Source organism: Hypanus sabinus, chromosome 8 (genome assembly GCF_030144855.1).
Source record: "Hypanus sabinus isolate sHypSab1 chromosome 8, sHypSab1.hap1, whole genome shotgun sequence".
Taxonomy (NCBI): Eukaryota; Metazoa; Chordata; class Chondrichthyes; order Myliobatiformes; family Dasyatidae; genus Hypanus; species Hypanus sabinus.
The window spans coordinates 129,860,676-129,885,518 of NC_082713.1; the positions used below are offsets into that span (position 1 = coordinate 129,860,676).

Below are 24,843 nucleotides of genomic sequence, written 5' to 3' on the forward strand. Positions count from 1 at the left end.
AGAGGCTTCTTGCAGCTTTGGGCAGAACATTTGCCATGCTCAGTCATGCTGCATTGAGATTGGATTTTTTTTTGTGATGGAAGTTTAAAGTAAATTTATTATCAAAGTACGTTTATGTCACAAAATGCTACCCTGAAATTCATTTTCTTGCAGGCATTCACGGTGGAACAAAGAAATGAAATAGAGTTGATGAAAAGCTGCACACAAAGGCTGATGAATAGACAAGGTGCAAAAGAAGACAAACTATGCAGATACAAACAATAACAAGCAAATGAATAATACTGAGAAGATGAGTTGTGGAGTCCTTGAAAACTAGGTTGTGGAATCAGTTCAGTGTTGAGCCAAGTGAAGTTATCCATGATGGTTCAGAAGCCTGTTGATTGAAGGATAATAACTGTTCCTGAATCTGGTGTTGTGAGACCCAGGGCTCCTGTACTTCATTTCTGATGGCAGAAGTGAGAAAAGAGCATGGCCTTGGATGGTGGGAGGGCATTTGATGGATCCTGTTTGCTTATGACAGCACTTCTCATAAATGAGCCCAATGATGGGGAGGACTTTTCATATGACAGACTGGGCTGCAGCTTTTGTAAGCTTTTCCATTCTTAGACATTGGTGTTTCCATACAAGGCCATGATGCAACCAGTTAAGATACTCTCACAGTGCACCTGTAGAAGTTTGGAAAAGTTTTAGATGACATGTTGAATCTGCACAAACTAAGAAATTAGAGGTTTTTGGTGCACTTTCTTAGTAATGGTATCTGTATGGTTGAACCAGAATAGGCTATCCATGATGTTCACTCCAAGGAAATTGAAGCCCTCAAACCTCTCGCCCTCAGCTCCACCAATGTTAACAGGAGCAGGAACACCACTCCAGTTCCTGATTCAGAAATTTGGTGATGATGCAGCTAGTTTGGAAAGTAAATGTGAGGAGGAATTCCTGAGCTCAGGTCTGGATAAGCCAAGCTTGATGGCTTGTGTTTGCAAGAAGCTGGGGATGGAGGCCACTGGAAAATATGGAGGTGTGAAGGGATGGAGGGGGTGCTGAAATAATGAGGTTTGAACACATTGAGGTATTAAAGAAGGAATTGTTCAAGCACAAGCCAGTAATAGTCATGATATCACAAGTACTCACAGTGAAGACACTTTGTTCATCATTAAGTACTTTGGTATGCTTTGAAAAGGTGAGCAAGATGCCAGGAGGAATATTTGTTTTGAAGTTTGAGATTTGGTGGCGGTTACCTACTCAGCCGTTATGTAATGGCAATTAGATGAAAATACATTGATAGCTTGACATAAAGTTATGCTCAGTTGTTTATTTTACATCACATTTTGTAATGAATTGTTGATTTTGACCAAATGAGTGGAGAGGGGATGGAGAACATACCTTCTTTTTGCAAGGGTTCCTTTAGTAGGAAGGAGCATTAATAAGACTATAAGACATAGGAGCAGAATTAGGGCATTTGGCCCATGGAGTTTGCTGCGCCTTTCAATCATAGTTGATTTAGTTTTCCTTTTATCTCCATTTTCCTGCCTTCACCCCAAAACCTTCCACACCTTTACTAATCAACCTCCACTTTAAATATATTCAACGACTTAGCCTCAGGGATCTGTGGCAATAAATTCCACAGATACACCACCCTCTAAAGAATTACATCTTCATGTCTGTTCTGAAGGTATGTTCTTCTATTCTGAGGCTGTGCCCTCTGGTACTGGACTCTCCCAGTGCTGGCAATTCCTCTCTGCGTCCACTCTATCTTGGCCTTTGATCTTCTGGGAATGTGTACTGCATGCAATAAATCTGCCCTTCCCTCTGATGTGGTGTGCCGATGGAAATAAGACGGAGTGGAGAAAGGAAGTAAAAGTAAGATGTCACTTGAGGGGTAGAGTTTTGTGGCTTTGCTCTTTCTTTGTGCTTTGCTTGGTTGACTATTTGAAGTGTGGATCACCCATTGTAAAACATGGGAGGAAATAAATTAATCTTGTTAACCACACATCTTCTAGCAACTTTAGAATCACGGTATTGGAAGTCAAAATAGACTTGTGTCATTTTAATTGCCTGAGATGAGGCTATCAGTTACAATCAATAATGTTATGCCTTGAAGGTTTACTGTGTATTATATAATCAGTCATATTCTCTTAAGCAGTTAATCTGAAACCAAGGAAAACCTTATAGCCTCTTATCATGTTGTGGCACACTTCATACAGTTATTAATAGATTGCGGCTGCAATGAAATGACATCAGACCAATTTCCAGCAGAGAGCAATGAAATGAATCTATTTTGCCTTGATGAAGGGTGAAACACTGGTCAAGGGCCTCTTCATAAAGTGACAGGAGGTTCTCAAGATTCTGCTCTATAGCACTGTTTATTTTCCACCACTATAATCAGTCAAACAAGCATTGGAGATGCCAGAGTCAAGTGTAAGTTACATCCAATGCAAATCAAATTACGGTGATCTTTGATGATCTTGCCACTAAACTGATCACAGCTCCAGATTGAATTAATTACTGCAGTGAGTTTCAGCTACTTCAATCCATTTTCTATTAGACCTTTTGTCTGAAGAGCTGGGAGGCAAATAGATACAATTTAATAGCTTTATTCCAGAGAAGTTATTCTACTAAGAGAAGTAAATGATTAAATATTGTTTTTAAGTTACTTTCAGAAATGTAAGAACCAGATGGAGACCCAGACATATTAAGATGAATTAAGTTTTGTGAGGAAACTCGTCTTCATCTGTGATAATGAAACCGCATTACTTAATTGCCTTCACAAATATATTTTTTACAGCATGCAACATTTTTCTGAACTTGTGCCTTATGACATTGCCTTGTGAATGATTGTAAGTTTTTTATTTTGCTAATTAAATAGGAACCACAAAGTCAATTCAGATAACTAGTGCAACGTTGGGTGCGAATTGGAACGAAAGCTTAGGTTTTAACCTAGAGCAGGGGCTCCCAATCTTGGTTATGACATGGACCTCTTCAGAGGGGTCAGTGGACCCCAGTTGGGGACCACTGACCTGGGGTCTTTAACCTCCAGAGGAATTGTTAAATTGCTGGAAGAACACAGTGGTCAAGCAGTATCAAGTCATAATAAAGGATTTTGACCCGAAACATCGACATTCCTTTCTTCCTACAGATGCTGCTTGCCCAAATGATCTGCTGACTTTCTCCAGTAAATTACTTATTGCCCAGATTCCAACATCTGCACTCTCTTGTATCTCTTGTCTTTAACATCCTGCTGGGTGACTCAATATAGCAGGAACTCGGTCCACCATTGATCCTTCTGAAATGTGGTTGTGGATAATTCCAGGTTGCTGTTTTGGAAACTTACATGGGTCTCTTGTCTGCCACTGTCCTGGTGACCAAACAATTTAAAGATGATGGCGCTATCCATTGACTTAAGACTCCACTAATATTCTTAATAATATTCAAACCCCAGCATGAAATGCCCAAGTGATTACTATTTTATGTCCCTCCTGAATATCTTACTGGTCGAGGAAAGGATTGAAAAATGTTGTTACGCTTTTCGTAAATCTGATTTATTTAGCCATTATCCTATTTCCTGTTAAATCCCCTGAGTTTACAAAGGAGTAACCAGAGTGCAGTCTATTTATTTATTTGTTTGTTTGGCGATATTGCACAGAGTAGTCCCTGTGGGCTCTTTGAGGCATGCCGCCCCAACAACCCCCTAGCAAACCTGATTAGCTGTAACTGATCGCAGGACAATTTAGCAATGACCAATTAACCTAGCTGGTCCACCTTCAGACTGTGGGACGAAACCAGAGGACCTGGAGAAAATGTGTGCATTCCACGGGGAGGCTTTGCCACCCCATCCGCTTCTGCCCCTTGTGTATGTGATGCAGAGTTCCTCCTAAATGTCTGATTCATGTTATAAAGAAACACCATCATTCCATTAGGAAGAGAGCTCCAACATTTTAGTTATCGTTGCCAAATTGGAAATCCATTACCCGGTCTGTGCACGGAAGGATGGCTGAAATAACAACTTGACAATGAGTAGATGACCACTTGTACCGTAGCATTGACTGAAAGATAAATATTGGCTCAATACCAGGCAGAATTCTGCTGCCCTTTTGCGGTAGATGCACCCTCTGTTTAATGCACTGTCGGTGCAGCGGTATCTCATGACTGTGTAGGTTTATCGACCTGGATGATGCTCTCAGGTGCCAAAGTAATAATTGCAACGTGTACCTCCTGACTCGAAGCCACTGCTGTGATCTCTAATGCATGCCAGAGATAACCGTGCCAATGTGATGTCCACCCTACCTTACTCTACTCCAACCTGATAATCTGCTATTCAATTTCCTGTCTGCACAAACAGAATAATAATATCCAATGCAGCAGTTGAAAAGGTGTATCGAGCAAGCCAAGTGAGAGTTTAATTCACCCAGGGAGCCTGTCTGTGGCTGGCATGCAAGGCCAGAGAGTGGAATTTAAATTTGCGAGGACTGAAGGATCACCAGTGAGCAAGCTTTCCAGCTGCATGGAGAAGCAAGAGGATTGAGATGCTCAAATTTGGAGCAAAAAGCAGAATACTGGAAGAGTCAGTTAGTGTCTGTAGAGTGAAATGGGCAGTCAATGTTTCAGCCCAGGTGAAGGGTCTCCACCTGAAACGTCGTTTGTTCGTTTCTCTCTGCAGGTGCTGTGTGACCTGCTGCACTACGTCCTGCTCCAGTCAGCTATAGGATTGAACTGTGGTCATAAATGCTCCTGTGGTTCAGAAATGCTCTGTGTGTAATTCTACTTTGGGACATAAAAGTTGAAGGCCAAAGGAACAGCAAAGCACTGTAACCTGTGGGACCAATAAATTGAGTGAGGTTGAGGAGTCTGAAGAGAGAGTGGGAGCAAGGAAGACTATGGAGCAGGAGAGAGAGGCAGGGTAACAGGAATCCAGAGGACCAAGGCTGACAGGAAGATACCTTGCTGAAAGCCAGCATAGGCTGGATTTCCGGCGTGGCTACTTTCCATTCTCCCCAGCATGGGTCATACACAGGTATGGCATGATCTCTCTTGGATGATTACTGGGTGAAGGAGTGCCTCTCACCTTTCCTCCGGTTGTGCACACTCCTGCTCTGCGTGGACAAGTTCAGAAGGCAGCAAGTGTGAGCTAAAAGAAATGACAACAGAAAGTTTCAGGTAATTGAAAGTTTCACTATACATACTGAGGTAAGCATGACTGTGGGAGGCTGCCGCTTATATAATTGTGTGATCTCACAACCCTGCCATAAACGAGCAGGTCCATATGGCACAGCCTAGTGTATCCATCTGGACAAATTGTGCTCTCCTCTACAGGGATTCTGCATCCTTGTTCTGTGATTTCAGGGTTTTCATCTCTGCTAACTGGTTTTGCAGAGTATTTTGCCCACCTACTGACTACTGCTCCAATGAAAATTTCCTGGCATCTTTGCTGGCGTTGCCTCTCACTGAGCCTCCCTGATCAATCTGCTGCACCAGCTTTGAATGGTGTTTACTGCTCTTTTGTCTGGCTCTCTCTCAGATGCCTCCCCTCCAGCCTCAACACCTCAGGTTTACATCTGCAACTGTGTGCACACGTGATTGTTCAGTCCAGTCCGTTAAGTTGACACTGGCCCTTTTAAAATTTAATCCATTCAATCCTGCCTTCTCGCGCTTTTTCCATTTAGAACTGAGATGCGGAGAAATTACTTTAGTCAGAGGGTGGTAAATCTGTGGAATTTGTTGCCATGAGCAGCTGTGGAGGCCAAGTCATTGGGTGTATTTAAGGCAGAGATGGATAGTTTCTTGATTAGCCAGGTCGTCAAAGGGTTTGGGGTGAAGACAGGGGAGTGGTGATGACTGGAAGAATTGGATCAGCTCATGATTAAATGGTGGAGCAGACTCGATGGGCCAAATGGCCTACTTCTGCTCCCATATCTTATGGTCTTGTATAGCTACACTTCTTTCTCTCTGAGTTTTGTAAGTTCCTTGCAGCTGAAAAATCCTACTCTATCAATTAAGAAAAAAAAGTTTCCAATCATTATTTCTGGTCTTTCTTGTTCACGTTTGTTTATCGCCATCTCAATCAAGTCAAGTTTATTGTCATTTCGACCATAAACTGCTGGTACAGTACACAGTAAAAATGAAACAATGTTCCACCAGGACCCTGGTGCTACATGAAACAACACAAAACTACACTAGACTATGTGAGACAACTCAAGGCTACACTAGACTATGTAAAACAACATAAAAACTGCACTAGACTACAGACCTACACAGGACTACATAAGTGCACAGAACAGTGTATGGCAGTACAATAATTAATAAACAAGACAATAGGCGCAGTAGAGGACAAATTACAATAAAATAATAAATGATGTAGATGTCAGTCTGAACTCTGAGTATTGAGGAGTCTGATTGCTTGGGGGAAGAAACTGTTGCACAGTCTGGTCATGAAAACCCAAATGCTTCGGTACCTTTTGCCAGATGGCAGGAGGGAGAAGAGTCTGTATGAGGGGTGTGTGGGGTCCTTCACAATGCTGTTTCCTTTGCAGGTGCAGCGTGTGGTGTAAATGTCTGTTACAGTGGGAAGACAGACCCTGATAATCTCAGCTTTCCTCACTATCCACTGCAGTATGTTGTGATCTGAGATGGTGCAGTTCCCGAACCAGGCAGTGATGCATCTGTGCAGGATGCTCTCGATACATCCTCTGTAGAATGCAGTGAGGATGGGGAGTGGGAGATGGACTTTTCTCAGCCATCGCAGAAAGTAGAGACGCTGCTGGGCTTTCTTTGCTATGAAGCTGGTGTTGAGGGACCAGGTGAAATTCTCCGCCAGGTGAACACCAAGAAATTTGGTGCTCTTAACGATCTGAATGGAGGAGCTGTCAGTGTTCAGCGGAGAATGGTCGCTCCATGTTCTCCTGAAGTCAACAACCATCTCTTTTGTTTTGTTCACATTCAGAGACAGGTTGTTTGCTCTGCACCAGTCCGTTAACCGCTGCATCTCCTGTCTGTGTGCTGACTCATCGTTCTTGCTGATGAGACCCACCACGGTCGTGTCATCAGCGAACTTGATGATGTGGTTTGAGCTGTGTGTTGCAGCACAGTTGTGGATCAGCAGAGTGAACAGCAATAGACTGAGCACACAGCCCTGGGGGGGCCCCGTTCTCAGTGTGATGGTGTTGGAGATGCTGCTCCTGATCCGGACTGACTGAGGTCTCCCAGTCAGGAAGTCTAGGATCCAGTTGCAGAGGGAGGTGTTCAGGCCCAGCAGTTTCAGCTTTCCAATCAGTTTCTGAGGGATGATTGTGTTGAATGCTGAACTGTACAAATATACAAAAAAAAAGAAGCATTTCTCTTAACCATGGTCACCCACAAAACAAAAATTACACACTGCACCTAAAACAAAATATTACCACACATAAGTCAATAAAATATAATTCAAAGTGCATCTAGTGTGGAACACAGCACAATAAATAATCACAGCTTGCTCTCCTAGTGATGAGACCTCGGTGGTGGCAGGGTATTCATTAGTCTCACAGCCTGAGGGAAGAAGCTGTTACCCAGTCTGGCTGTCCTAGTCCTAATGCTTCTGTACCTCCATCCTGTTGTAGTGGGTCAAAGAGATTGTTGGAAGTGTGATAGGGATCCTCAACAATGATTCAGGCCCTTCGTATACTATGCAGCTGATAAATGCCACAAATGGGGAAGGGAGACCCCAGTGATCTTCTCAGTGGATTCTACTGTCCTCTATACGATCCATTGCCTTGCAGCTTCTGTATTACACAGTGATGCAACCAGATAGGATGCTCTCGATGGTGCTCCTGTAGAAAGTTGTTAGAGTGGGCGTGGGGAGCTTGGTCTCCTCAGAAAGTGTAGACATTGCTGTGCCTTCTTGACTAATGAGGTGGTGTGGGTCCAGGTTAGATTGTCCGTTATGTGCACACTAAGGAACTTTGTGCTCTTTACTCCCTTTGTGGCAGAGCCATTGATGTGCAATGGGGAGTGGTCGTCCTGTGCCCTTCTGAAGTCCACAATTATCTCTGACTCAGTTTGTTGCTCTCACACTGTTTGACAAGCTTCTGTACCTCCTCTCTTTGTTTCTGATATGAGGCCAGCCACTGGGGTGAACTTGATGATGTGATTTGAGCTGGATCTGGCAGTGCAGTCGTGAGTCAGTGGTCAGCAGCGGGCTGAGCGTGCAACCTTGGGGGGGTGGGGGAAGCCCCAGTGGTCAGTGTGATGGAGCTTTAGATGCTGTTGCCGACTCGGACTGACTAGGGTCTTTTTGTCAAAAAGTCCAAGATCCCGTTATGAGAGGAGTGTTGAGTCTCAACACCCACCAACCTCTGAGGGATGGTCACGTTAAACGCTGAGCTAAAGTTAATGTACATCATATGAGACGTCGTTTCTAGGTAAAACAGGACAAAGTGGAGAGTCCAGGCTATGACATCATCAAAGGGCTGGTTTAAGTGATAGGTGAACTGGAAAGGGTCCAATATAGCTAGAAGTCAGGTCTTTGACACTGCGTCTGGCTCACAAGAGAAGGGAGGAGAAGAGGCAAGTAGCAGTGACGGAATTCATTGGTTAAAGGAAACAGACAGGAGTTTTTGTGAATGAGAAAGAGATTCCTCGATGGTATGTTATCTCCTGGGTGCCAGGATCAGGGACATCTTGGACTGAGTCCATTGTATTCTTAAATGGAAGGGTGAGCAGCCAGAGGTTGTGGTCTGCGTCGGAACAAGTGACACAGGAAAGAAAGGTGATGAGATCCTGTAAAGTGAGTTCAGGGAGTTAGGAGCTTAGATAAAGGACAGGACCTATATGGTAGTGATTTCAGGATTGCAAACTGCACCACATTTCAGGGAGGATAATGGCTAAGGAGATGGTGCAGGAGGGAGGGCTTCATATTTTTGGATCATTGAGCTCTCTTCTAGGGCAGGTGGGACCTGTCCAAACAGGATGGTTGCACCTGGACTGGAGGGGAAACAATATCTTAGCAGGAAAGTTTGCTAGTGCTGCTCGGGTAGGTTTAAACTAAAGTTGCAGGAAGATGAGTTGCAGGATGCCTGGGCAGCTAGAGGAGTGGTTAGGGAGAAAGTAGAGACCCCTAAATACAGAGACAGGAGCCAAAAGGTTGAGGTGGGAGTAATGTTCTGAGCTGTGTCTATTTCAATGCAAGAGGACTTGTACGTAAGCCTGATGAGCCTAGACCATGGATCAAAATGTGGAATTATGATTTTGTATCCATAAATGAAACTTGATTGTGGGAGGGACAGAACTGGCTTCTCAGTGCTCCAAAGTTGCGTTGTTATAGACGTGATAGAACAGCAGGGATTAAAGGTGTGGTGAACTACATATACCTGTCTGGACATGCCCCCCCCCCCCACCCTGCTGACTGCTCCTGTGGCTCCTCCCACAGACACCCCGGTATAAAGGCGATTGGAGGCACAGCCCCAATCTCCAGGATGTCGTGTGATGGTCACTTGCTGCCTGTGCTTTCTTCCAGCCAATAAAAGCCTACCTTAACCCACGTCTCAGAGTTATTGATGGTGCATCAAAAGGGGGAGGAGTGGCATTACTAGTCATGGAAAATACCATGGCAATGCTGAGACAGGACAGACAGGAGAGCTTATCTACTGAGGCTATATTGGTGAAATTGAGGAAGAAGGAAGGGTTGACCATGTTAATAGGATTGTATTGCAGACCAAGCAGTATTCAGTGGGATTTAGAGGAGCAAATTTATAGAGAGAGATCACAGACGGTTGCAAGAAAAACAAAGTTAGGATTGCAGGTGATTTTAATTTTCCACCTATTGACTGGGATTCCTATAGTGTAAAAGGGCTGGATGGAATAGAGTTTGTCAAACGTGTTCAGGAAAATTTCCTTAATTAATATATATACTAGAGAGTAATATCAGATCTCTTATTAGGGAATGAAACAGGCCAGATTGGTGATCATAATTCCATTATTTTCAAGATAATTATGAAGAAAGATAGAACTGGTCCTTGGGTTGAGATTCTAAATTGAAGAAAGGCCAATTTATAAGGGATCAGAAAAGACCTGGCAGCTGTGGATTGAGATAGGTTATTTTTTGTCTGAGGGATGCTTGGCAATTGGGAAGCTTTCAGGAGTAAAGTATTGAAAGTACGATATATGTTCCTGTTAGAATTAACGGCTAGGCTAACAGAGATGCGGAACCTTGGTTTTTGAGTGGTATTGAAGTCCTGGATAAGAAGGAAGTACGTGGCAGGTACAGGCAGTAAAGAGTAAGTAAGGCACTTAGAGTTGTTACAAACCCTGTAACTGGGTGACTTACCAGCAAATATAGAGATGTCCGTTGAAGTCTGATGATACTATTTTTAACAGTATTTATTAGTAAAAATACACAAAAATAATATCAATGCAAATATACAGATAATATACGTCATCAATACTAAACCTAAAAGTGCAGGTATAATAATAATCAATAAGAAATAAGCTCTATCGTTGTCTTGGGGATAATGTATTGTCCGATGGAAATATAAAGTTCACTCAGTACATACAGGCTGCAGCTGTTGGGGACTGCTGTGTTGCAATTGTTAGAGAGAGAGAGAGAGATCATGGGAACATTTACCGCTACGGGTTTTTCCAACCTTTATGATTTCGATCCGTCAAGTGTCTCGTTGCCATGGCCATTCAAGTGTGGCCTCTCCTTTAGCTAAACCGTTCTTCGGTGGTGAGCCCGCCACCCAGGAAAGGGAGGACACACACGAGCCCCCACCGGCTTTTGCTATAAAACGCTGTCACGGGATTTCTAGCATTTCTCCTGGTGCATCTAAAGGGATGTTCCCCCAGACCCTCTTTTATCCTTACTCACGGGGTCTCAGATGTCAATCTGGTTGGGATGATGCAATCCCTCAACCAGACCATTCTGGCTGTCCCCTGAGGGGTTTCAATGAATAGTACAGTACTCAATACACAATTCCGTCTCCAAGAGACAATGGCCGTTATCAGTGGTTCTGTTCCGCTGATGTCAGGCCACATTCTAAACCTTGTGTATTCTGGATGTCTCTCTCTCTCATTTCCTAGGCCCCAGACCCGAAATAATAGCGATCTTGCGATTCTCAAAAAGGAAGGGGCGACTTTGTACCCTTCGGCCCCTCAGAGTTGCTTCACATTCGTAACACCCCCTTCCTTCTAGGATTTTTGCCACAGGTAAACATTAATTAATACAGGGTCTTATAGGATTTCAGAATCTAACACAATACAAAAGAGTTTTTTTTCACTACAGAGTAATACAGTTATGCATTCAACTCAGCATCTAACCATTAGCGACTGTCTTCCTTTGATATCTTAATATCTTGTACCTTAATATTCTTGTAGCATCAGACTCCAATTTAATAACCACCTATTTTTTTCTTTTTCTTCATAAGAGAAAAAAGAGTTACATAAGAGTTATTTCAAAAGAGTTATTCTATCAACAAGGTTTTCCAAAAATTATTCCATTTGCTGAATTTCCACACAATTCTTTATTTTTAAGCAAGTCATTAGTTTTATCTTCAGGACCCTTCATTCTATTGGTTTTCAGTTTAAAATCTGCAAGCGATCCCTTTTTGTCCAAACAGCATTTCAAATTCTGCCTCTTCACAGCACACTCTTGAATAACAATAGCGCGTTGGGCACTTTTACATTCCAAATCAACCTGTAATTGATTTGCCAGTACCGTGTTAACAAGCCATTGTCCCTTCAGCCTGGTTACTGCTTCTGACACCAATCCAGACTTTAAATTTTCTTCATTCAACTTAGGAACTACACTTTTCCCCTTCCCTTCAATAATAATATTCACCTCACCACCTTTTATCTCCTCACTAACTTTTAACACACCTTCGAACACAAACAACTGGGAATTCTCACTTCCCACTAGTACCACGGTAAACCCTTTCTTCACTGAACCAAGTCCATCTGACCCACAAGGACTGCCTTCCTTTTCAACTGAATCAAATACCTCAGACTCTTCCTGAGTTCCATTACTAGGTTCAGTACCATGTGCATCCACATTTTGAACACACTCAAACGGGACATCTGCCTCTTCCAGGCTTTCAATACCCGTCCCCTTTTCAAATTCTAAGTTCCCCTGATCCTCCCAGTTACTCTCTGGGCAACTCCCTTCCGGAGTAAACTCAACCCCGCGGGCTGAAACAACCTCATCTGCCAACCCAGCAGACTTCTTCAAGGTAATGGCATCCTTTCATCTAGGACTGCCCTCATTTCATTATCGGGAACACCTTTAAAATTTTCAATTTCTTCAAACAGTTCTGTCAAGCCAGACAGATCATCCATGTCCGACCCTGGACTTTCTAACAGCCTTATCTGTTTCTCATTTTTACTCCATGCCTCTATAAATTTCCTCCTGGCTAAGGGTAGGTCTACCTCCTCTCCCTTACTCTCTTTCACCTCCCTATTCTCCGTTTTACCACCCTCTAACCCCTCTTGGTACAGGGTCGGTAAAAACATCTCAGCCAAATCGATACTGGACTGATTTAAACTGGTCTCTTTCTCAGCTGCCTTTCTCGACATGCTGCGAGTGATCGCGCATGCGGGATAGATCTTGGAATCTAGGGGCGGGTTGTATACACTTACAGCTCGTCAGCTCCATGGCCGACCAAACTTCACCACCAGCTAAATTGTTACCCAGAAGGATGTCTACGTCAGTTCTCGGAAATTCTGATCGCACCCCTATTTCAACTGGTCCAGATACCAGCTCACAATTTATAACGATCCTATGCAAAGGCACAGCTTCTGTCCCTTTTCCTATGCCTCTCAAAGCCACCTCTCCAGTCTCGCAACCAAAATCTAGTACCTTACTGCGAATCAATGACAGCTCAGTTCCAGTGTCTCTCCAGATCCGCACTGGAACTGGTGTGTCTCCCTCTTTCACAGACATGGTTCCTTCTGAAATAAATTTCTCAGGCCCCTCTTGTATTCTGTCTACCTGGGGCTTTCTCGTCGATTTAATGATCACCACAATACATCCTGTAGAGACTGCTGCTTTCCCTTTTCCTGTCTCCTTCCTTGGAGCAAGGCATTTAGATGCAATATGACCCACCTTTCCACAATTAAAACAGGTCAAGCCAGGACCCCTCCTGCTGTCTTGCCTTTCCTCCTCCTTATTTTTACCACTAGCTCCTGGCTGGATCTCTGCCCCAGCTGGCTGGCTTTCTCTACCATTCCCACGGTCTTTCTGGTAACTCTTATTCGAGGAAAACTTTGTCTTGTGGGTTAGGGCATATTCATCTGTGAACCTAGCAAATTCGGATATGGACTTATTCGGCTTCTCATTCAAATACATCCGGATATCATCTGAAACACAACCTTTAAATTCCTCAATCAGAATTAACTCCCTTAGACACCGAAAATCTTCTTCCACCATTTCTGCTGCACACCAACGATCCAAGAGCACACCCTTCTCATAGGCAAACTCTGCATACGTCTGATTCCACACTTTCTTTAAATTTCTGAACTTTTGTCTATAGGCCTCAGGTATCAATTCATAGGCCCGGCCTCTTTTACTCCCTCATAATTCTCAGACTCCTCCTCCTCCATGGACAACGCCGCATATGCCCGTTGTGCCTTCCCTTTTAACACACATTGTAACAACGCCACCCACTGATCTCTGGGCCACTTCTGACTCACTGCCACCTTTTCAAAATGCAAGAAATAACTATTAACATCCATCTCCTCAAATGGAGGTACTAACCTAAACTCCCGACTAACATTAAATCTCTCCTCTCGGTCTGGCCCTTGAGCTCTTCGCTCTTGCCTGAACTTCTCCATGTCCAGCTCATGTTGCCTCTGTTTCTCCTTCTCTTCATACTCCCTCTGCTTTTCAACTCTTTCCTTCTCCTTTTCAGCTCTTTCCTTCTCCTTTTCAGCTGCTTCCAGCTGTTTTAACTTAATTTCATGTTCCAACCTTAATTTCTCCTACTCTAACTGAGCTGTCCCACTAGCTGGTACCTTTTCAGGGATATTTTCCAATACCTCAGCCGAAAACACATTCTTCACAATATAATACTGAGTTATGGCCCTCTGCACCTCCCGCTTTTTCATTGACAACCTCACCTCTGTGAGATTTAGTCCTTTTGCAATATTTATCAAGTCTGACTTTGTGGCAGCCTCTAGCGCCTCCAGAGTCGGGTTTTCTATAAATTCATCTATGTCTATCTTTGCTGGTTTCCTGTCTGGTTACCCGCGCAACCAGATCCAAGATCGGACTTAAAAGCCCGATTTATTGGCCCTCCAATTTGGTATCAAATCCCGGACGAGCCCCCACGTTGTTATGAACCCCATAACTGGGTGACTTACCAGCAAAGATAGAGAAGTCCGTTGAAGTCTAATGATACTATTTTTAACAGTATTTATTAGTAAAAATATACAAAAATAATATCAATGCAAATATACAGATAACATACGTCGTTAATACTAAACCTAAAAGTGCGGGTATAATAATAATCAATAAGAAATAAGCTCTATCGTTATATATACTAGAGAGTAATATCAGATCTCTTATTAGGGAATGAAACAGGCCAGATGATAGAAGTGTGTGTAGGGGAACACATGATTTGGTGATCATAATTCCATTATTTTCAAGATAATTATGAAAGATAGAACTGGTCCTTGGGTTGAGATTCTAAATTGAAGAAAGGCCAATTTATAAGGGATCAGAAAAGACCTGGCAGCTGTGGATTGAGATAGGTTATTTTTTGTCTGAGGGATGCTTGGCAATTGGGAAGCCTTCAGGAGTAAAGTATTGAAAGTACGATATATGTTCCTGTTAGAATTAACAGCTAGGCTAACAGAGATGCGGAACCTTGGTTTTTGAGTGGTATTGAAGTCCTGGATAAGAAGGAAGTACGTGGCAGGTACAGGCAGTAAAGAATAAGTAAGGCACTTAGAGTTGTTACAAACCCTGTAACTGGGTGACTTACCAGCAAATATAGAGATGTCCGTTGAAGTCTGATGATACTATTTTTAACAGTATTTATTAGTAAATATACACAAAAATAATATCAATGCAAATATACAGATAATATACGTCATCAATACTAAACCTAAAAGTGCGGGTATAATAATAATCAATAAGAAATAAGCTCTATCGTTGTCTTGGGGATAATGTATTGTCCGATGGAAATATAAAGTTCAGTCAGTTCATACAGGCTGCAGCCATTGGGGACCGCTGTGTTGCAATTGTTGGAGAGAAACAGAGATCATGGGAACATTTACCACTGCAGGTTTTTCCAACCTTTATGATTTCGATCTGTCAGGTGTCTCGTTGCCATGGCCGTTCAAGTGTGGCCTCTCCTTTAGCTAAACCATTCTTCCGTGGTGAGCCCGCCACCCAGGCAAGGGAGGACTCACGTGAGCCCCCACCAACTTTTGCTATAAAACGCTGTCACTGGATTTCCAACGTTTCTCCTGGTGCGTCTAAACGGGTGTTCCCCAGACCCTCTTTTATCCTTACACGCGGGGTCTAAGATGTCAGTCAGGTTGGGGATGATGCAATCCCTCAACCAGACCACTCTGGTTGTTCCCTGAGGGGTTTCAATGAATAGTACAGTACTCAATACACAATTCTGTCTCCAAGAGACAATGGCATTTTATCAGTGGTTCTGTTCCGCTGATGTCAGGACACATTCTAAACCTTGTGTATTCTGGATGTTTCTCTCTCATTTCCTGGGCCCCAGACCTGAAATAATAGTGATCTTGCGATTCTCAAAAAGGAGGGGGCGACTTTGTACCCTTCGGCCCCTCAGAGTTGCTTCACATTCGTAACAGAGTATAACACTTAAGAGGGAAATCAGGAAATCTAAAAGAAAGCACAAGATTGCTCTAGAAGACAAGGCGAAGGAGAATCCCAGCAGCTTCTACAGGCAGATTAAGACCAAAAGGATAGCAAGGGACAATTGAAGGTCAGTGTGGTCATCCATGCATAGAGCCAAAAGAGATGGATTTTAAATTGAATTTTTGCATCTGTGTATACATGGGAGGACACAGAGGCAAAGCAATAGTGAGGTCATGGATTTGAGTCTGTATCTGGATTACAAACGAGGAGATGCTTGCTGTCTTGCTGTAAGTTAGTGGTCCCTGGCCTGACACTTGTACTTTGTTGGAGGCTAGTGCAGAAATTGAAATGGCTCTAGCAGAAGTACTTAAAACGTCCTCAACTGTGGGTGAAGTGTCAGAGGATTGGAAGGTGGCTAATGTTTAATTGTTCAGGAAAGTTTTTAAAAATATGGCAGGAAATTATAGGCTAGTGAGCCTGACGTCAGTAGTAGCTAAGTTATTGTGAGGGGTTCTAGGGGACAGGATATTTAAGTACTTGGATAAACAGGGATTGAGTAGGGATAGTTAACATGGCTTTGGGCATGGTAGTTCTTATCTAACCGATCTTGTAGATGTTTTCGAGTAAGGTAGCAGGAAAGCTGATGAAGGAAAGCCAGTGGACATCATTTACATAAACTTTAGCGAGACGTTTGATATAGTCCCACATGGGAGGCTGATCTGGAAGGAGCAGTTCACACGCCATTTAGGAGAAGACAGTGAATTCGATTCAATGTTGGTTTAGTGAGAGAAGCCAGAGAGTGGTGGTAGTTGGTTGCCTCTCTGACTGGAGGACTGTGACTGCTGGTGTGCCACTGGGTCCTTTGCTTGTCATCTGTATCAATGATCTGGTTAATAATGTGGTAAACAGGATCAGCAGATTTGTGGCTAACCTCAAATTGGGGACGTAGTGGACTGTAAGGCAACAGGATCTAGACCTGCTGGAAAAATGGACTGAAAGTGTCAGATGGAATTTAATGCAGACAAGTGTGAGGTCTTGCACTTTGGGAGGACGAACCAGGGTAGGACTTGCACAGTGAGCAGAGGGCACCAAGTAATGTGATACAGAGGAACTGAGGAACGCAGATCTATAATTTCTTGAAAGGGATGTCACAGATAGTTGCAATCATAAAGTGAATATTTGGCACGTTGACCTTCATAAATCAGAGTTTTAGGTACAGGAGTTGAGATGTTATGTTGAAGTCACAAGGCTTTGATGAGGCCAAATTTGGAGCATTATGTGCAATTCTGATCACCTACTTACAGGAAAGATACCAATAAGATTGAAAGAGTACAGAGGAAATTTACAAGGATGTTGCCAGGACTTGATGACCTGAGTTATAGGGACAGGTTGAAGATGTTAGGACTTTGTTCCCTGGAGTGTAGGAGAATGAAAGGATATTTGATGGAGGTGTACAAAATTGAAGGGTATAAATAGGGTAAATACAAGCAAGCTTTTTCCTCTGAGGTTGAGTGAGACTATAACTGGAGGTGATAGGTTAAGGGTGAAAGGTGAAATATTTCAGAGGAAATTGAGGGGGACCTTCACTCAGGGTAGTGTGAGTGTAAAACAAACTGACAGCGGAAGTAGTGGATACAGTTTTGATTGCAGCATTTACAAGAGGTTTGGATAAGTACATAGATGGGAGGGAAATGAACAGTTATGGTCTAGGTATGGGTCAGTGGAGCTTGGCAAAGAGCAGTCTAGTATGGACTAGATAGGCCAAAGGATCTTTTTCTGTGACTCGATGGAGAAGCAGTTCAACCATCTTGCACATACTCATTGCAATATGCATTTAATTTATGTTTTATTTCAGTGGGAAAAGCCAACTATTGTCATGTTCAACAGGATTTCAGTTTCTGTGTATCTTAATGATTTAAATATAAATAGGTATCGGAGTAGGATTAGTCCAATCAAAGGTGCTTATTTTTTATTCTAAGTACATCAAGCTCAATGTGAGTGAGCCAGTGATACTGCCTTTCATCATTTTAATGTGAGTACTTCTCTCAAAATGAGAAAAAACATAGAAATATGTTGAATTTTTGAAGGACTGTAAGCAAATACCAAGGCCAGATCAGCACTATATTAATTGTTGTTAATCAGAAAATCTAATTAATCTAATTAGGGATACATAGACCAAGAGAATCAGGGATTGGCAGCTAACACAACTTTGAATTGGTTGCAAATCTCACTTAGAAACCAGAGCTATCAAAACTAGGCTTTGCCCCACATTTAGTTTCATTGCTTTTCTCACTCAATTCCCATTCTGTTCCCCTTCCCTGCTCAAAGCCATCTATCTAGAAAAGAAATGCTCTGATCCATCTCTCCATTTCACATTCTCCCTTGCACTACCTCCCTCTTAAGTGTTGCCTGTTACAAATTTCTCTGTAATCTACTTCTAAGCACATAAGAAATGGAAGCAAGTGCGGTCCATTCAGCCCCTTGTGTCTATCCTGCCTGCATCATCACCAGCACCTGATGCACTATCAATAACTCACTCTGAACGTAAAGGTGAGATATTGGCTTTTATTGACTGGAAGAAGGAACAAGCAGTGGTTGACCACCATACTACATCCTGGAGACAGAGAGGCCGGGCTCAGGCCTCAATTGCCTTTATACAGGGGTCTGTGGGAGGAGCCACAGTAGCAGTCAGCAGGGGGTGTGTCCAGACAGATATATGTAGTTCACCACGTTCACCCCCCCCACTTTGTTTTAAAAAGAGTCCCCATGTAGCGAAGTTTCTTACAGGTTAAGTCTATCAGGTGGTCGAATCTGTCGCTGTATTCTACGTAGCACCGGCTGTGATTGCACAGATGCCGGTTGTGATGATTGCACAGGAGCTGGTGGTGTTTGCACCGGAGATGGAGGTTGTGCTGGTTCCCACCTAACTGGCGGTGTCAGCCCACTAGCGTCAGTGATCCCTCACGCGTGTGTGAGGCGGCTGGTATATACGCGTACGAAACGCCCGGTATATGAGTGTCGTGAGGAGTCTGTGTAGGGCCTGGTGTGCGCAGTGTCACCTCGGGTACAGGGTTCATAGTTACAATGGAGTGTTCGGGGTAGTGGTCTGCTACTCCTGCGGGCGCCAGATTGTGGACGGAGACCGTGTCCTCCCGCCCATCAGGTAAGACCACGTAGGCATACTGGGGTTCGCATGTAGAAGGTGAACCCTCTCGACCAGCGGGGAGTATTTACTACTCCTCACATGTTTCCAGAGCAGCACTGGCCCTGGGGATGTCAGCCAAACTGGTAGGGTGGTCCCAGTGACAGGCCTCCTGGGAAAAGAGAATAGGCGCTCGTGAGGGGTGGCGTTGGTGGACGTACATAACAGGGAGCGGATAGAGTGGAGTGCCTCAAGGAGGACCTCCTGCCATCGAGAGACCGGCAACCCTTTTGACTTAAGGGCTAAAAGTGTGGCCTTCCACACTGTGGCATTTTCCCTCTCCATCTGTCCATTTCCCCGGGGATTATAACTCGTGCTCCGACTAGTAGCAATGCCCCTAGCTAGCAGGTACTGGCGTAGCTCATCACTCATAAAGGAGGACCCTCTATCACTGTGGATATAGCAGGGATATCCGAACAGAGTGAAGAGCTGGTGCAGGGCTTTTATTGACTGGAAGAAGGAACAAGCAGTGGTTTACCACCATACTGCATCCTGGAGACTGAGAGCCAGGCTCAGGCCTCAATCACCTTTATACAGGGGTCTGTGGGAGGAGCCACAGGAGCAGTCAGCAGAGGGCGTATTCAGACAGGTATATGTAGTTCACCACAGCACCTTCAGTGCCATTTCCTGTCCTATCCCTGTGTTCCTCAATTCCCCTCAAATCCAGAAATCAGACTCTTTTCTGAATGCAATCAAGGACTGTGTCTTCACAGTCCTCAGGTGTATAGAATTCCAAAGATTTGCCACTCTGAGTTGGAAATTTCTTCTTTACCTTGGCCATATGTGTAGAATTAGGCCATTCAGCCCATCAAATCTGCTATTCCATAATGGCTTTGTTTTATTATCTCTCAACCCCATTCTCCTGCCTTCTCCCTGTAATCTCTGACACCCTTATTAATCAGGTACCTATCAACCTCTGCTTTAAATGTAACCAATGACTTGACTTCCACTTACATCTGTGGCAATGAATTCTACAGATTCACCACCTTCAACGGTATATTTAATTCTGAGATTGAGAGCACTCACTGATTGTTGACTGCTCAGCTTGGGAAAGCATCCACCCTGCATCTATCTTGTCAAAGAGTTTGATAACCTTTAAGAACGCAAGCCTATTCTCATCTCTTAAGGCAGACTTGTTATTTTTGGAAGCACTCCAGTGAATCTCAAAGTCATAAGTCGAGTTTATAGTTCATGTGCACAAGAACATGGATGCACAAGTGCAATGAAAAACTTGCCTGCAGCAGCATCACAGGCACACAGCAATAAAATCTATTATCTATATAAACCATAAATTAAAAATAAATTGTACAGGAATAAATTGAAAAGTCAACTAGAACAAAAATGTCTGTTGTAGTGCTAAGTGGTCATAATGTTATGGCTCTATTCACTCCCTCTTTGGCAAGTAGATAGAAGACTAAATTTATACAAGATAATCCAGTTTCAGTCTCACCAAGGTCATTTCAGTTCAGGTGCTGGTTGATGGCATTCTGGCTGAGCTCATAAGAAATCAGCTGGGAACCTATATAGTGAATTGTCCTGGCCTGCATCTGAAAATAACAGTGTCCCTCACCACTGCCTTCAATTGCCCTGTGTCTGATCCACAGATCCTCTTGTGAATTCCTCTTATTTCCAGTTCCAGAATCTTTCCTGCCCAGGTCTGGTTTTCGCTACCCTCTCCACGGAGGGGGAGGGTATTGGGTTGCTTTGTAGGCCAAAGGCACTTTTATGTTATGGCTCGAAGAAATCAGGATTCCCACTTCCTACTCCAAAACTGTAGAATCTCTCCCCAGTCTCAATTTATGCTTCTAAAAAGACCTGCTCCTGGCCAGTCTGTCAATTCTAATTGCTCTTGAGCAGTGAGGTCGACCTTGAGCATGGCTTCCTAGTTTGTTGCAGTGAAAATTTTCTTTCCCATCTCCCCTCCTCTTCTTCATGTTGCCCCAGTGTATAATGTCTCTCTCTGCGATTCAAGACCACCTCCCTATCCAGTGAGAACACAGCGACTGTCTCTCAGTTAGGATGTTTGCAAATGTTAACTTTGCATACGTCAGCTATTTCAATCACCCTGACAGCTGCCTATTGTTAAAATATCACATAAAGTTCATCTGAGTGCTGTTTGCCCACTGGCCTTGACTTTAAACACGGCTGATGGAGATGTATTCCATTCTACTTCAAATAGTCTTTGTCCACATTTATGTAGTAAGTGACATCTCATCTCACTGACAATATAGTTGACATACCATGGAAACAAGGAGAAAGGAGCCCATATAGGATGCTACCATTTGAACAGATTGAGACACTGGTCATTATTAGATTGTAATTTTGTTTTATAATGGGCCTGTCCATTAAGGCGGCTCTGAAAGTTGAGAAGTGTTCTAAAGTACCGACCTATGTCCATCTTTAACTCCACAAATGAACCAGTACCAGGTTTGATCCACCTGAGTTCTGAATTGGTTTACAATTGTCACATGTACCAAAGTATAGCAAAAAAGCTGTCTGGAATACTATTCATACAGATCAGCTATTTACGCAGTGCATTGGGCTAGTTTCAAAACAATAAGAGTGCAGAATAACAGCTGCTGAGTAAGTGCAGTGCAGGCAGATGCAAGTTAGGAGGTAATAGCTGTTTACCCAGTGAACGCACTGCTAGGGGTGGTGGTGAGACAGGTGCCGCTGTAGTATTCAAAAGGGATCTGGACAGTTATTTGAAAGGCAGGCCTGTGTAAGGTGGGACTAGCTGAACCCCCCCCCCCCCCCCCCCGAACAGTACCGGAATGGACTCATTGGGTTGAACAGGTTGTATAAGTTTGAATGCTTGAAAGCAGAGAGCTGGCTTGCAGGATTTCATTGTAAGCTTCGCACGAATCCCAGCTCACTTATCATGCTTCTGTTGCCTCACACACCACTTCCGATGCTTTCGTCCCTGGGTAAAGGGTGACGACATGGTACGCAATAAGCCTCTGCTGCGCTGCTCCCCTGCTCTCCAGCAACTTGCTAGTTAGGTAGGCTTGAAGTACGTGGTGTTCTGGATATCCAGTAGTGTCTTGTAATTGTAAGGAAGACGTAAAGGATGAATAATTACACCATGAACTGAAGTGGCCGCTGCAACTGGGCATGTTGCCATCTTTGCTACACTTTATAGTTTAACCATTCTATCAATTCTCTAAATTATTTTGTTCTCTAACTGCATTTTGAGGTTTGGGTAATTTGTGGACACTTGAGAAAGCTGCCTTCCTTTTGTTTAATTGCAGTTGTTTAAAGTCAGAAGGCATAACACCAACCAGATGGTCTCTGCACACTTGAATCCTAAGACTGCCCGCCACTCAAGCTTAGCTGGTCACAGTTGAGAGCATATTGCTGTCAGCTTCCGAAATAAAGGCTGAGCTGCAGTGCCAGGGGATGCAGCTCCTGGCAGGAAACCAGCGTAATGTGTGCCAGTATTAAAGACGTCAGTGCCCTGCATCATTCAATATCCCAGCTAAAAGGTGTAATCTAGCAGCAAGTACTTGCATCTTCCTCATCCCACTTTCTACCCTTGACCTTCCCCACCAGCTTCTGTTGATGTTTGACAGTGTTGAGGGGAAATATTCTTGTAGCTTTCTTAGTCAGAATACTCTGATAGATTCAGAACACTTTTAATCCTGTTCTGAAAGCAGTTTGCAAATCTAATTAGACATTAAATCTATTTCACTTCTCAATGTATTATAATTGTTTTATAAAGAACTATTACTAAAACATTGGCACATTAATATTTTTTAGAGGATATTTAGTTTTGATATTTTTAGTAATTCTGGGTAGAATGACTATTTGACAACAGAAAGTAAGATTTTATGGTATTAAGATATTTAGTATTTTAGAATGTAATACGATTAACTTTTTTTTGAGTATAAATGATTTAAAATCAGTTAAGCCCCAACTGGGTTTTGTGTGCAATTTTGGGTGCTGTATTTTATAAAGTATGTCAAGGGCTTTGAGTGAGTATAGAGGAGATTTACTAAAAGGACGAATGAATTCAGTTGTTTGGAGAAACCAGAAAAAATGAAATAGTTCTTGAAGCAGAAATTTAAGAGAGGACTTGCTAATAGTGTTCAAAGTCATGAAGGGCTTCAGTGCATCAAGCATGAATGAATAGCTTTGTATGGTCAAAGAGTCTGCAAACAGAGATATTGACATAATTGTTTTATTACAAAGCATTAATAATTATCTTGCACTCCAGAATGGTGGTCTTTGAAGAACATACTGGGTAAATAATCAAAGAAGAGATGTTTGATTGGCTCAGCCAAAAGGGTGCAAGGGCTAAGTTTTAATGGTTTAAGGAGTAAAGCACATTGCTTCTTCTTTGCTTTCTTACAGCTCTGATCACAGTTTTACTGCCTTGTTTTCTGACTCTGATTTTATTATCTCCTGCTCTGGTATCTTCTTGACCTTCTCTCATCCCTGATACCCACTTGTGTATCTACTTGTTTGCTCTTTGACTTTTGGTCACTTCCATCTTTTCCCTTACTCATCTTCCACAAGGTTTTCTATCTTGTCTCTTTTTTCCTCCCCCACATGTACCAAGTACAGAACAGAAGCATTACCGAGACCATAACCCAGAGGTTTCGGGCCTCTGAGATGCCTCATCATTAATAACAGCTTAGCATTTTTGTTACTCTGAGGGTGGTGAATCTTTGCAATTCTGTGTGCGGGGAACTGTGGAGGGTCAGTTGCTGATTATAATCAAACTAGAGGCTGTTAGGTTCTGGTATATTAAAGCAATCTAAAAATATAAAGAACAGAAAAATTATAATGAAATAGACAATCAGTTCTGATCTTATCAATTGGTGAGAGATTTTGAGTCTAAGTGGCCAACTTCTGCTCCTATTTCTTATGTTCTTATTCTTACCTCTCCCTCGTATCCATCACTTTGCTCTTCCTCCTCCTCTTCTCTCTTCTTCTCACTCTCTCTTCTCTCTTTAAAGCAGGTTTCTTCAAGACTATTTGCATAGCTGAGCACAAACTCCAACCTAACATCCGTCTCTGCTCACTTATTCTTTCTTTTCTCATGTCCTCTTGTCTTTGACTTTTTTCAGCTCCCCATAGCTCATCTCTCATGCAGTCTTCCTATTGTCTTCCTCCTTGCGTTTCTTTTTTTCTTTCTGTCCCTCACGGTGGTTCTACTTGTTTATAACTCTTCCCTCTCACCTCTCACTTCCTTTCTCTTCCCTGTAACTCATCATTCTACATGTTGCTCTTTTCACTATTTTTCTTCCTTCATTCTTTGCAGAGCATCTGTGTTCAAATTTTCAGGCCAAGCCTGATCTTCAACTGCCTGCCACATAAATTCTTTATTGCACAAAGCAGTAGTTCTAAGAGTTGTGTCGCCCAATTTCACCCATTAGTTGGTGAAGAGGAGCGAGATGTACCAGCCAGTTAAGTGGTGTTGTAGCAACAACTTTGCACTCAATGTCAGTAAGACCAAAGACCTGATTGTGAACTTGAGAAAGGATAAGCTGAGGAAACATACACACCAGTCATCCTAGAGGGATCCAAAGTGGAGAGAGTGAACAATTTCAAGTTCCTGGGTGTCATTCTCTCTAGGGACCTAAACTTGCCCCAGCGTATTGAAGCAGCCGAGTTGTGTCGTCTAAAGGAGGCAAGATAGTGGCTGTATGAGGAGTTTGTGGAGATTTGGTAGGTCACCAAAACCACTCGCAAATTTCTACAGATGAAAAGTGGAGAGCTTTCAAACTGGCTGCATAGCTGTCTGATACAGGGTGGGGGGCATGATTACTGCAAAGGATCAAAGTAAGCTGCAAGGGCCTGTAAAATAAGTCAACTCCATCATGGGCACTAACCTCCGAAG

At 43.1% G+C, this 24,843-nt stretch overlaps 1 protein-coding gene across 7 annotated transcripts in view; it reads left to right on the forward strand.

Moving 5' to 3' along the window:
* The window catches only part of nrcama (neuronal cell adhesion molecule a), a 430,696-nt gene that overhangs the window by 109,637 nt on the left and 296,216 nt on the right, over positions 1 to 24,843 (forward strand). For 4 of the 7 annotated variants that reach the window (XM_059977831.1, XM_059977835.1, XM_059977836.1 and 1 more), the window contains exon 1: positions 169 to 226. The exons of 1 other annotated variant lie outside the window; for it this stretch is intronic. The gene's annotated coding sequence lies outside the window, so the exon portion shown is untranslated. Of the gene's footprint in view, positions 1 to 166; positions 227 to 24,843 lie in introns of those variants that run through there. 2 more of the 7 variants (XM_059977838.1, XM_059977834.1) reach the window with 2 other exon arrangements.